Here is a 14,315-nt window from a genome sequence, read left to right on the forward strand (position 1 = left end):
TCCATCTGTTAGGAGTATGTGAGTTATCAGAACAGAGTGTTAAGATGCCAAAGGAATCCTTAAAAAAAAAATCTGTCCAGGTAGAATTACATCCCATCTGTGACAGCATAGAGATTGTTGTCACTTCTCAAGATATTGCCTAAATCTCTGCTTTGGGAGAGGCTCTGGGGCTTGGAAATCTGTATCATCTTGTTCCCTTCTTGTAGTACTTGTAATCTCTAGCCATACCTTTGGTTTGGAATTTTGATTTGATATTTAAAGAGTGTTGAGAAATTTTTTGCTTTACCTTCTCATCTAAGGTAAAATGAATGAAGGAAAGGAAGGAAAGAAGAAAGAAGGAAGACAGTATTGCATCAAACTGAAGGGCTTCTGCATGGCAGAGGACATAGCTATCAAGGTAAATAGAAAGTCCACAGAATGGGAGAAGATCTTTACTAGCTATGTATCAGACAAGGGCCTCATATCTAAAATATACTTAGAACTCAAAACCTTAAACCCCCCAAAAAACAAATCCTCAAAGAAATAACAAACCGGCTAACAAATGGACTAAAGACTTAGAGAGACTTCTCAGAAGAAGAAGTAAGAATGTCCAATAGACACATGAAGAAATTTTCAACATCTCTGGCCATAAAAGAAATGCAAGTCAAAACAACATTGAGACTCCACCAGTTAGAAAGGCTACTCTCAAGAAAACTAACAATAACAGATGTAGTGGGGATGTGGCCAAAAGGGAATACTACAACATTGTCAGTGGGGATGTAAACTTGTACAACTCTAGAAAGTAGTATGGAGGTTACTCAAAAGACTAAACATGGGCTGGGAAGGTGGCTCAGTGGTAGAGTGCTTACCTTGCATTCATGAGGCCCTGGGTTTGATTCCTCAGCACCACATAAGCAGAAAAAGCTGAAAGTGGTGTTGTTGCTCAAGTGGTAGCCTTGAGCTGAAAAGCTGAGGGACAGAACCCAGGTCCAGAGTTCATGCCCCATGACCAAAAAAAAAAAAAAAAGACTAAACATAGAGCTTCCCTGTGACCCAGCAATCCCTGAGCAATTACCCAAATGACCACAAACAAGGTCATACTAAAGCTACCAGCACAACCATGTTCATTGTAGCATTATTTACCATAGCTAAGATATGGAACCAACCCAGATGCCCCTCAGTAGATGAATAGACCAAGAAGATGGGGTATATATACACAATGGAGTTCTATGCTTCTATCAGAAAGAATGACTTTGCCCCATTCAAAAGGAAATGGAAAGGTCTGGAAAAAATTATATTAAGCAGAGTAAGCCAGACCCAAAGAAACATAGGTTGCATGGTGTCTCTCATTTGTAGTAACTAGAATGTGCCTATAAATCTACAAGTAAACATAATGGATGGTAAAAGACAAAAAGCTACACTTGGACATGATAAATTATACAGAACTCTAAACGTTCACATAGTGAGACCAAAGAAGGATATTCTTAGGGGAGGAACATAAAGATTCAATAGCTATGTGCATATGATCATATAAAATGATGTTTATTGAAATGAACTCTGGGAAATGGAACCAAGAGGTTTCTATTTTACTTTTTGTTTGTATGTGGATATGTGTTTATCCTTTTCCTCTTTTTCACTGTTGCAGTGATATTCATTAAACACTATGTTGAAAATGAACTATACAATTTGTGGGGGAGGGAGTCAGGAGGGAAAAAAACTGGGAGAAAATGAGGGAAAGGTGACACTGTTCAAAGAAATGTATTCATTACCTGACCTATGTAATGGTAACCTCTCTGTATATCACCTTTACTATAAAAATAATTTTAAAAAATTCAATACAGACAAAGCTATTATTTTTTGTTCTGCATGATGCTGATCATAAGATATTTTTCAGAATTCATTTTAAAAGAGCTCTATAAACAGATATCAGCTTGATTTTAAAATGATTCCTAGGTACATATTTTAAGGTCTTTTTCTTATGTCTGTTATATCTTTTACCATGGTAACTTTTCTTTTAACTAAAACTCCCCTTCACAACCTCTGTCTCTTTGTACTTCTATTGTTTTTAGGGGTTTTTTATCTCCCCTGAAGATAATGTACTGGTCTTTCAGTTCACCTATGATGTAAATTTTCTACTTAGCTGAAAATCCTATCATTTTTACATGCAAAGTTCAGGGAGCTGATTCTCAGAAATGCAAAATCAGAAGAGATGGAGAGAGAAATGGTATAATTGGAAGTTTAGTAAATAAAAACATGAAAGGAGTTTCCCAGTAAGGATATTTCTTTTTTTTTTTGGTAGGTCATGGGGCATGTACTCTGGGCTTGGGCACTGTCCCTGCGTTCTTCAGCTCAAGGCAAGCTTCTACTTGAGCTACAGCGCCACTTCTAGTTTTCCGGTGGTTTATTGGAGATAAGAGTCTCACAGACTTTCCTGCCCAGGCTGGCTTTGAAATGTGATCCTCAGATCTCAGCCTCCTGAGTAGCTAGGATTACAGGAGTGAGCCACCGGCACCCAGCTAGGATATTTCTTTAATTGCCACATTAGCAAATATTCTTGTCTAATTTGTAAAACTTCTATTTGAACCTGTATGTCTTTCTAATGAACTAATGAATTTCATTATATTGTTTATGTGTCTTAATTACAATTTTTAAATAAACTCTACAAGATGTTGTATTTCTCTGCACATTTTTACATGCATATTTGTATATTCACGTGTATGCTATAAAATCTTTTAAAGGAATTATATTCACCCAGGCTTAGTAGCAAATTAGTGTTTACAAGTTAAACAGTCCTGTAACTTCTAGAAATAAGAGAATTGACTCAAATACTTTTCTCATTCATATGGCTCAAGTAAAGCTTTAGTAAATTACATTGATTTAATAAGAACTGTTGCTGGTTTAATGAGAACAGTTATGTTTTCTGAAGTATCAGAAAAAAAAACAATGACAAAAAGCTACTTATTTGACACTGATATTAGGGATCTTACATCCAGATGACTGCCCACTAGTACATTACTCTATTGTTCATTATTTCATCAGAAAAGTCTTATTACAAGGCAATTTATGTGTGAACATTTAGAACTAAGATAGTCGCTTTTACTTAGTAGTTGCCTTTACTTATTAGAAATCTGTAACTTATTTAAAGTCAGAACGTATATTTTTGTGTGCTTTTGTTTCATTTTACTTTGCTTTGTGCCATTTGTGGGGCTTGAACTCAGGGCCTGGGAAAAGTCCCTGAGATATTTTGCTAAAGGCTAGTGCTCTACCACTTGAGCTACAACTCTACTTCTGGGTTTTTGGTGGTTAAATAATCTTCAAGCAAGTAATTTAAGAACTGAATCATCTTCATGAGAAAAATTAAAAGTGATTTTGTCAAATATTGGTTTTCCAAGGTGAAGTCACCCTAGTTAACCTAGACGAATCTCAAATTCACAATCCTCCTGTTGCCAGATGATAAGGTTAAAAGTACATATTACTGTTCTGAGTTTATAGCAAGCTTTTCAATGAGCATGAGCAATATAATATTTATGTATTATTTTACACAAGAATTTATCAAACCCAAGTAGATTTAAAAGAATAATTAATTTGTTACACAAATTTTCAGACTATGTTATCTTATATGTGGTTAAGAGTAAATATATTGGGCTGGGATGTAGGTCAATGGCAAAGAGGTTACCAGTGCAACATCCTGGGTTCGATCCCCAGTACCAAAAATGGAAGATGAAAAAACAAAGAAACAAACAAAAAAGTTAAAAATAAAGGGTAAATATAATAGTTGGATATATTACTTGGATGGTAATCAAATGGCTCATTGAAAAGATGTATTAGAATTTCAAGTCGGTATGTGGAAACAAACTTTACAACTTTGGTGGGGGGGGAGGGTTGGGTGGAAGAGGGGGGAGGATGGGATGGGAAGGAGAAACAAAGGAGGAGGCTACAATGCTTGATAAGAAATGTACTCATTATCTTGCCCATGCAATTGTAAGCCCTCTGTACAGTATTTTCACAATAAAAAATAAATAAAAAAAGAATTTCAAAATGTCTAAATCAATGACATTTGATTTAACTCATTGTTGTGATAACAGTTACCATTGCTTGCTAGGTCTTTTGATTTATTGAAAATTATAGAAGACAAAATGAAAAGAAGTGACTAAATAAAAATCCAGTACTACATTAGCTCTAGGGAGAATTTATAATATGACTAAACCATAAAATAGTAATAGCTATAGTAGTCCCTGGACTGAACTATCTACTATCCTGTATCGGACTTGAAAATGGCCTGGCTTCAGTAATATTAAAATAATCACATTAATAAACCAAACTGATATAAGTTTCAAAAGATGGTGACTTCTTTGGCAAGTATTTCTGACTTCTCTTAGAAGTTAGAAACTCTTTGATAGGACCCTCATCAGTGATTTTGTCTAAATAGTTATTTCCAGAGAATTTGTTTCAGAAATGCTAACCAAGAACAAGTAATCACATAGAAATCTCACAGGAATATTGGGTAGGATTCCTGACATCAGCAGTGATGAATGGATCTAAGAAGGTAGTCCACAGAGAGAGATAAATATCATAAGGTATGAATATTCTGAATAGTGTCCAAACCTCTCTGGTCTGGAAATCACATGAGATCTCCTTCTTGCAAAGTTTCTCCTCATTCTCAATCACAGCCATCCATAGACAAGGGAACAGACTCTTTTCACATATTTGGATAACCCAGCTTCTGTCTCTACCTCAAATCACTACATGCCAAGCCATACAACCAACCAAACAAACAAACTGGAAAAAAAAAGTTCCGGTGAACTTATTTGAACCTTAAAATATGTTTAGACACAAATTAGATACAACTTTTAAGGCTACTTGTAATTCTTCTATTTTTTTTCTCTTTTTTGCTACTTTTATTAGTATAATACTAATACAAATGGGGTTTTGTGGGGAGAATTCCATAGATGTGTTCATTGTATTTGGAACAAAGTTGCCCCTTCTATTATACTCCCATAGCTCCCTCTCCTTCCCATTCCTTTTTCAAAGAGTGTTCATTAGAAAAATTACCTCATATACATATAAAAGATACTTAGGTAATTAATGATTAGCCAACAGGTGGCTTTTTGAGCATCTTCAGCAATGAGCAACAGATATTTAGATAGGTATCCAAACAAAGTGGCTTATGCCTTAGGGATGACTCAAGAGAATTGAGAAAAGATAAAAATTGGAAACTAAAGCTTGGTATTTTCCTCTGTGAAATCTATTTGTGAGTGAGGATCTAAAACAGCCTTCTGTGGTTAATCCTTGTCCTTCCTGGTTGAAAGGTAAGAAGCATACTACTTCTATAAATTTATGTCCTGATCTTGGCAAATATGTAGACGGCCATGTAGAGGGATTGCTCTGTATCCACTTCTCAATTGACTTCAGCTCAGAGTGTGCTAAAGATGTCTTGTTTTGAAGTGACACATTCACTACTTTTCACATGTTTGTTTGTAAGTATGTTTCACTTACATGTAGTTCTGTTCTTGCTAAGTTAAAACCAAATTGACTGTCATTAAGGACATATCTTGGGTTTTCAATTTATTAGGAATGTCATGTAATAGGTATCAAAATAATGATTAACACAAATCAGGTGATCTGTTTTTTTTCACATAAGAAATATGGAGTAGGATGGTTTTAGGCAAGAGTCTTACTTCCTCCTAGTTTATTATTTTGGTTTTATAGATCCATGTAATATAAAGCTCTGACATGTGGATATCCTTCAGCTCTTTGTAACCACTTCCTACTTTAAAAATGATTTTTCTTAGCTCTATGTTTTACATTCATTCATGTTGATATTCCTATTCAACAGATGGAATGTTTTGTTCTTCAAGTTTGCTTGTTTTACCTCATAAATTCTAGTTTTTACACTTTATCTTTCATTCCTTAGGAATGGAGCAATTCAGTACATATATTATTGTTCAACTACATACATCATATATATATATATATATATACACACACATATATACATATGTGTGTATATGTGTGTATGTGTGTATGTGTATATATAAATATCTAATTTTGAATGATGCTATGGCTTGCTTCTTTGTCATTATTCATCTGTTTTTAAGGGATACAATAGTCTTAAGTAGTTCTGAAGGATAATCTATAGAAAACATATTTCAATATGATGACTATAATGGTAGTTGTTTTATTCTAATGCAATGGTTCTTGGATATCTGATTATGTGTCTGTTTGAAGATTGAAATTAAATAATGCTCCAGTTGGATTCTGGAACGTCCCCTAATGACACATACATCAGTGGCTTGGTCTCCAGCCTGTGGAACTATTGGGAAGTGAGGGAACTAGGTGGAATGCATTTAGGTCATGGCAGATGCACCCTTGTAGAGGATATTGGTCTCCCAGCTCCTTCATCTTTCTCTGTTTGGTTCTCCAGCCATCATAATGTGATGCCTTCCTCAGTTACATGTTCCTACACCAGCCTCAATGAGTCAACTGACCATGGGCTGAAACTTTGAGCCCACATAAAACTTTTTCCTCTTTATAAGTTGGTTCATTTGTTATAGTAATGGAAAAATGACAATCATAGTAAGGTAGCTGGGTTGTTCATTTTTAAAACCAATGAATAGTCCTCAAGTCCTCATTTTAGTAGGACTCAATCAGGGTCAGGTAGGTCTTACATCAGAACCTAGGGTGCAAGAATCATTGTGTCTGTATGGTAGCAGTTTACAGCTGCAGCTCCTGGCTATATATCAACTGCACTCAAGCCCTGAACTTGTTCTATGGGTGTTCTGTGTCACACCAGCCAAATAAGAAGATAGTAAGAGCTTTAATCTGATGGAAGAGGGCAGCCTGTAAATGAGTCTGATTGTGCCCTAGCTCTCTGTCTCAAAACTCATGACAAAGGCCTACTTACTTAAGGTCCATGCTTATCCTTGTTTGGAAGGAACTTTGCACTGTGGGAAGCCAGTGCTCACTCTAAACATACACTGGTATAAATCGATGAGGAACATCCCATTCAAACTCTGCCTTGAATTAACTTCTGCAGTACTCACCCCTGAGCCACTCTGTCCTTGTAGAATCTGAGGCTCTTCCTCATAAAGTCTTTGCTGGGAAATTTGAAACACCCCTGTAACACTTCCGTCTGTATTTTGTGAGGTTTTTTTTTCACCTGTTTGGTTGTTTCCTTCTATTTTGAGCTACTTTACACTTACTGGCATATTTTGAAAATTGGCAGGTTAATGAAGACGCTCTTTTTCTTTCCCATTCCAATTGCTGACCAATTTTCCCATGGTTCTTCTTTTTTTCTTCCATTTCAATAGTATGCAGAGAAGGTGAGAAAATAAAATATATCATCTCAGCCCAAACAAATTCCCTATTGTTGAAAACTGTGGAGAAGAATGACAGTCACCAGTTTCAGAGTAGAAAACACTTCCGGAAAGCAAAAGAAGAGAAAATCTATAACTTGAGATGCGTATTTATACACATAAATGTGCATACATTCTACATTTATACCTATATTTAGCACTCATATGAATGAGGTATATCCTTCAGTATCTTCTTACCATTACTTGTGTTTTGTTTTTACCAAAAAAAGGCAATTGTATATCTTTTTTAGAAAAATACACTTTCTGGGCTGGGAAGGTGGCTCAGTGGTAGAGTGCTTGCCTTGCATGCCTGAGGCCCTGGGTTCGATTCCTCAGCACCACATAAGCAAAAAGAAAAAAGCCGGAAGTGGCACTGTGGCTCAAGTGGTAGAGCGCTAGCCTTGAGCTGAAGAGCTGAGGGACAGTGCCCAGGCCCAGAGTTCAGGCTCCACGACCAGACCCCCCCCCGCCCCCCACAAAAAAAAAGAAAAATACACTTTAACTTACTCTTGACACTCCAAAGCCACTTCATTGTTCTAACAGGTTTGATTGGCAGGTGCCTACTTTTACTTTTTTCTTGTATCACTATACATATTTTAACGGCCTTGGACTAAGGCAGACTAGTAATTTGGTTCTATTCTGCTTTGCTTCATCGTTCTTTGTGAAAACAGGCTGGACACTCTTTAATAACATTTGTTATTAGCATATTCCAACTTTATATTGGCTCACTAAGATACAGTGTGTTGAGAGTATACTTGAGTCATAAAAGGGCCGGAAATCTGCCTTCATATCACATGGAAATGTCTTATGAAATGTCAACTAATACACCCGCCTAATTGCAATTTCCTGAAACTTAGAGTGGTTTTTAATAAAGCTTGTTCTTTTTTGTGTTTAACTATAACCTGAATTCTGGATTGTGTGATTTAACATCAGAAATAACTTAAATGAGATTATTTCCTTGAATTTTTATTCCCAGGATATGTGCCGTCACAGTCTTTTTCCATAATGAAAAAATAATAATAATAAAATGCTCCAGAAACAAATGGGACACAGCTCCACGAATATGAAATAATTATAAGAAGCAGTAGTCTGAATTTGGAAACAAAGAAAATTTAAAAGAAACACCATATTTTGATGGGGGCGGGGTGGGGAGCAATGAGAGCCAATTCAGGACAGCAGCACTTAAGCAAGAGTCCTGCTCAGACCATTGTGAAAAAATAAAAATAAGAATCCTTCCTTTCAATTCTGTAGATAATTGCTAACGTGATTCCAAAAGTGTTTGAGAGCAATGGCTTATTGTTAGGAATCTACCTTGTTTAACTCTCTCATTTTGTTTAAACCAGGATTTCCTTTACATAAAGTATATTCTCCCCTAAATTGTGCATTCCAAAAGTACTTGTCTATAAATCTTAAACATTAGAGGATGGGGCTGGGACGCAGGGAAGAAATCTTCTACAAGGTATTTTTTCTTTCATGTGTTATTCTTGTCAACAAATGGACAATATAGCAAAGGGTGGACAAAAGTAGCCATTTCTGAGTCTTTGAATATTTAAAGATGATTGAGTCCAAGGTATAGCCTACAAATTTAAGAAGAGAGGAATGAAAGTGTGGATAGAGACAGGATGAATGCGAGTGTTGAAAGGGGTGACATTGATGATGTATATTGCATCCATAAACTGTATTGTATTTATAAATTGTTAGTGGCAACTCTTTTGTAAAAGTACTTAAAGAAATGATAAATAAACAAATAATAATGTAATAATAAATAAATAATCACACCAGACCTGTGACTGAAAGGCTTCCTTTTCTTTCCATACAGATGCTCACTCCCCTGGCACCAAAGACTCAGTAACTGTCCTCATTGCTTTGTTCTTTTGTCCTTGCTCAACAAATCAATTTCCTTGTTCCCTTGTAGTCCCTGTTTCCCATTTGGCTGCTCATGATTTTGATTTATCAACTTAATCTGCTCCCTTACAAATGTTATTGGTCCTTAACTCCCTCAATGTCTGCTTTCTCACTAACCCCTATCAAAATAGCTGCTGTGTTTTTTGATTGTTGTTTTTTGTCATCTTCCAGGTGTATATGAAATTCAGTATTAGTTCTCAGAGTTATTATGCTAATCAGTGATCACAATGAAGAAATGAAAAAGCTAAACTATTTATCTGGCTTTTGTTTTCCTTAGAATGGTTTATCAAAAAAAAAAACAACAACTATGCACTGATGTTCAATTTAGGTGCTATAAACCCAATACCAGGGCAAAGAGATAGTACTTTCTATATACATGTTAAATAAACATTCAAAAATCTGATGAAGCTAATTTTAGTTAGTAGATTTCCAAATATTTTCTATCTCATGAAATGCTTCAACATCATAAATATCTTTATTCATCTCTTCCTTTATAAAGATATTTTTGTTATGTTCATGATGAGATATCTCAATTAAGCTTTGTTGTTATTTTAAGATAGGGTCTAACTACATATCCAGGGTACTCTCATCATCCTCCAACAATAGCTTTCCACATGCCAATATTATAGCTGTGCACCACATTTGGCATCAATTTGTTTTTGCTCTGGAGGAAATGATGTATCTTAATATATTCTGTATGTAAAAATAAACCCAATTAGACAGTATACCTACTCCCGTACTGCCTATAAAGAGGATTTAGTTGATCTGCCATGTGTATCTCAGTATACTGGCATATTGTTAGTGATCTTATGCCAGTCTTGGCTATGGCTTGTCTATATTCCCTTTGATCCTGTAGCCAGATGGTAGATTGGCTGAGACTGTGTACTTAGATGGCTTAATCTTGAACAACTGGAATGGCATAGATGACTAAGCCAACTTGGATCTCTTCCCTAGGTCTCCTAAGGCATTTTAGGTTAGTCATGTTCTCTCTCTCTCTCTCTCTTTCCCCTCTCTCCCCTCTCTCCCCTCTCTCTCCTCTCTCTCTCCTTCTCCCTCTTTCTTTCTCTCTGTCTCTTCTTTCTTTCATTGTTTCATTTTAGCAAGAATTTGTTTGTATAATCTGATTAAAATGGGGAGAAGCAAAAGATAAACATTTCCTGGTCCCCTTGCAGGAAATGCGAGTTTAAGACTCAAAATGCAATCATTACCTATTGCTTTTATAACTTTGGATCCAAGTGAAAACAAGTGGTTCCAAAAGCTTAACTACTCCTAATCCTTAAGCAGTGCTTCTAGGTGAATAAAATGATTGAGACCCAAACTACACATTACCTTCTGGACTTCCTTATGTCAGACAGGTTTTATTTTTCTTTCTTTCTTCTTTTACCTTACCAAGAAGAGTACTCAGGTGTTTACCATTTCACAGGAGAAGGTGTCAGGCCGCTGGAGGGCAGAGGCAGCAGAGAAAAGCCACTTCCTTATACACCACCTGTCCCGATGGTTTTTCCGGGGCACTTGCCTGAAACCGCTCAAACTTGCAAAACAAGTTACATGCTAAAAGTTCCTGCTGACCCGCCCTATAAACCCTGCTACATCCAGACTCTGCGTGACCTCTCTCATGCCAACCAGGGAGTTTGCCTGGGTGTCCTGACCCGCAGGACAAGCGAGAAGGAATGAAGGGACAAGAGACAGGAAGAATGACGACAAGACAAGGATTCTGATCAAGCTGCAAATTTTTATTTTTCACACAGGGGTATTTATATGCTTAGAATAAGGAAGCTTTTTCATTGGCCGTAGCAGCTGCAAGATGTTTGCTTAGGGCAGTGTGAAAAGGTGGTCATTAGCAGCTACAGGGTGTTTGTTTGGGGCAGGATGAAAAGATCAGATTCTGTAAACAGCCTCAAGATGTTCCAGTGAGATAGTCAAGCCTATCATGCTGAGAGACTCCCTTTTGGCTCCCAACACCTGGGTGCCTGACCCAATAAACTTTTCTTTTATTCACCTTTACCTCCTCCTGCATGTTCTTCCCTCACCTAAAACCTTACATCTGGTGCAGAAGCCCGGGAAGGTGGTAGTGCTTCACTCTGCTCCAGAGTGACCAACAGGCATTGCCCCTTCTCAGTCTCTCCTCCCTGCCTCTTTTCCCAAGGCCTCTTCCATTGGGAGCACAGAGCCCGCTGAGCTTACTTTGGGCTGAACAGCCACCTGAAAGGACCTCATGGCCTTTGCCTCCATAAGCAGTGCATATCCCATGGACGGCCACCTAGTGGCTTGGCATATGATTGGTTATCTGTGTAAATACAGCTGAGGCCTCTACCTCTACACCTCTCTCCCTTCCCTTTCCTTCCCTTCCCTTCCCTTCCCTTCCCTTCTCTCTCTCTCTCTCTCTCTCTCTCTCTCTCTCTCTCTCTCTCTCTCTCTCTCTCTCTCTCTCTCTCTCCCTCTTTCTCTCTCCCTCTCTCTCCCTCTTTCTCTCTCCATTGGACCAAGACCTCAGCCCGGCCTTCTGTGCATCCACCACTTTCGGATTTGGTGAGTCCTTACCCTTTGTCTCAGGGTGTCCTGTATTGCTCTCTGGGAACTCAGTTCCTTCTGTTTCCATCTGTAAAAGTCACACGTGTTCATGCCCGGGCCTCCCTCCAGCCTCTGGCCTGGGTGCTGAGAACGATCAGGGATGCCTGGTCTTCTCTGTCACCACTGCTTTTATTTGGTAGCTCTGTGGCTAAGACAGGGATGCCTTCTTCAGCCTTGGTTTTACCCCAGGCTGCCTGGGCACCATGGGAAACCAAATTTCCAAAACAGACCCACACACTCCTTTGGGTTACTTATTGGCTAATCTCGAACCTCTAGGCCTAACAGGGAATGGCCTATGTACCAGCACAATAACCAGTTGTGCTAGCCTGAAAGTGGGATTTTCACTTTCAATATACTAATATACTATTGTGGCAACAATTTCTGTGAGCGGATGCTCAAGTGGGCTTCCTTATATCCAGGAATTCTTCTACTTATGCTCCCATGCCTCCCTCTGTCTCCTGCGCCCATCTCAAATCTTGCTCATGCAGCAAGATCCCTCCAAAAATTCTCCCCCCTCTCTCTTCCTCTCCTGATCCTCTTGACTAGGATCCCTCCAAAAACTCTCACCCTCTCTCTTTCTCTCCTGACCCTCTCAACTCTCAGTTATCCTCCCGACATTGTGGTGCATCCCCCACCTTATATTCTACCTAACCCCACGTTAGAACCTGTTCCCTGTCCACAAACCCCCTTGCCTGCCCCTGTCCCAACCCCTGCTTTAGATCTCCCTTCCCATGTTGCTGGCCATACTTGCACCCAAACTAAACCACCACAACATTTGCTTCCCCTGCATGAGGTGGCTGGGGCAGAAGGCCTGATGTGAGTCCACATTCCCTTTCTATTAGGGGACCTATCTCAGATTGAGGCTCATTTGGGGACTTTCTCCAGTGACCCATCCACCTTTATCAGGAAGTCTCACTATCTGTATTGGGGTGGCCCCCCAATATTGGGGTCTGTGATCAAAGGAACAAGAGTGAAACAAAGTGAAAGTAAGACAAAGCCAAGCATCTAGAAACAGACTGACCAGTCAGGCCCGCCTCGGCAGAGATCAAACCCTGCTCAGCTGCATGGACTAACTTTTATAGGGAAAGGGACATGCAGTTAGGCTGGCCACACACAGGTGGCCAATACCATTGCAACACTCACACAAAACTGCACCATTATGTCAGGCCACACGCAGGTGAACAATGAGGTTACAACTTATCCCTAAGCAGTTGTTTAAATTAGCCTATCACGTTGGTCGGGGGGGGGGGGGGGGGGGGGGGGGGGGGGGGGGGGGAGGTGGGGTTTGCATTCCTGATATGTCCACCTGGCCTCTAGGTTCTGTTATCAGAGACTTGCAATCCACATTTTTCCTAAACTTGTAAACAACAAGATGGATGTTTAACCAGGGTGGAGTCACATAGGCTCACTAGGTCCTAACATTACGATTGGGTCCCAACAATCTGACCAAGGCCTATGATCTTACCTGGCATGACCTCCACGTTATACTCTCCTCTGCTCTTACGATGGAGGAGCATGAGCTAGTCTATCGGGCTGCCTAGGATCATGGGGACCAGATCCACCTTATAGATACAATCATACCCATGGGAACTGAGGCAGTCCCCAGACAGGAACCCCACTGGCAATATCAGAGAGACACAGCAGAGGGTGGCAATGGCCACTTGCGTAGAGATAAATGGATTCGGTGCCTTTTGGCTGGATTGCAGGCAGCCTTCCATAAGGTTATTACAAACTACGGGAAATTACTCAACTTCAGGATGAAAACCCCGCTGCCTTTCTAGCTAGACTTACTGACAAAGTACACACACACGGACCCCACCTCTCTGGCTAGGGCAAGCCTTTTGGCCTCTCATTTTATTTCTCAGTCAGCTCTAGATGCAAAGAAAAAAAACTTAAAAAGGCTGAGGAAGGCTCTCAAACCCCTATCTGTGACCTGGTGCACATGGCCTTTGAAGTTTTCCATGCCGGTGAGGAACAGGAAAAGACTGTTAGGGAAGCCTGCTCTCGCCAAAAGGTGGCCTACCAAGCCTAAGCTCTGATCGCTGCCCTAAGGCCTTCTATGACACAAGGCTCTGGAAGAATGTGTTAACCACGCGAACCTTGCTTTAAGTGCGACCAGGAGGGGCACTGGGCAAGGTAATATCCCAAACCCTGTCTGCCCCAGGCAACATACCCACTGTGCAATCAAAAGGGACACTGGAAGACTGACTGCCCCTCCACACCTAGACTCGGGAGTACAGTCCTTCCCTCCACTGGCTTGCCGCCTTTGGTCCTGGGCCTGGCTACTGAAGACTGAGGATGCCCTGCTTCACCAACCCCGATCACCCTCAGGGTAACCATCCAGGTAGCCGGTAAGGGCATTTCCTTTTCAACCAATATGGGGGCTACCTAGTTGGTCCTCCCTTCCTACTTGGTTCCCTTAATTCCTTCCCAGGTCTTGATTATGGGAGTTGACAGACTTCCTTCCCAACCACCAGGGACTGGCCCTTTTACCTGATACATGCA

This window comes from Dipodomys spectabilis, unplaced genomic scaffold (assembly GCF_019054845.1).
Source record: "Dipodomys spectabilis isolate Male_0828 unplaced genomic scaffold, ASM1905484v1 ptg000175l, whole genome shotgun sequence".
NCBI lineage: Eukaryota > Metazoa > Chordata > Mammalia > Rodentia > Heteromyidae > Dipodomys > Dipodomys spectabilis.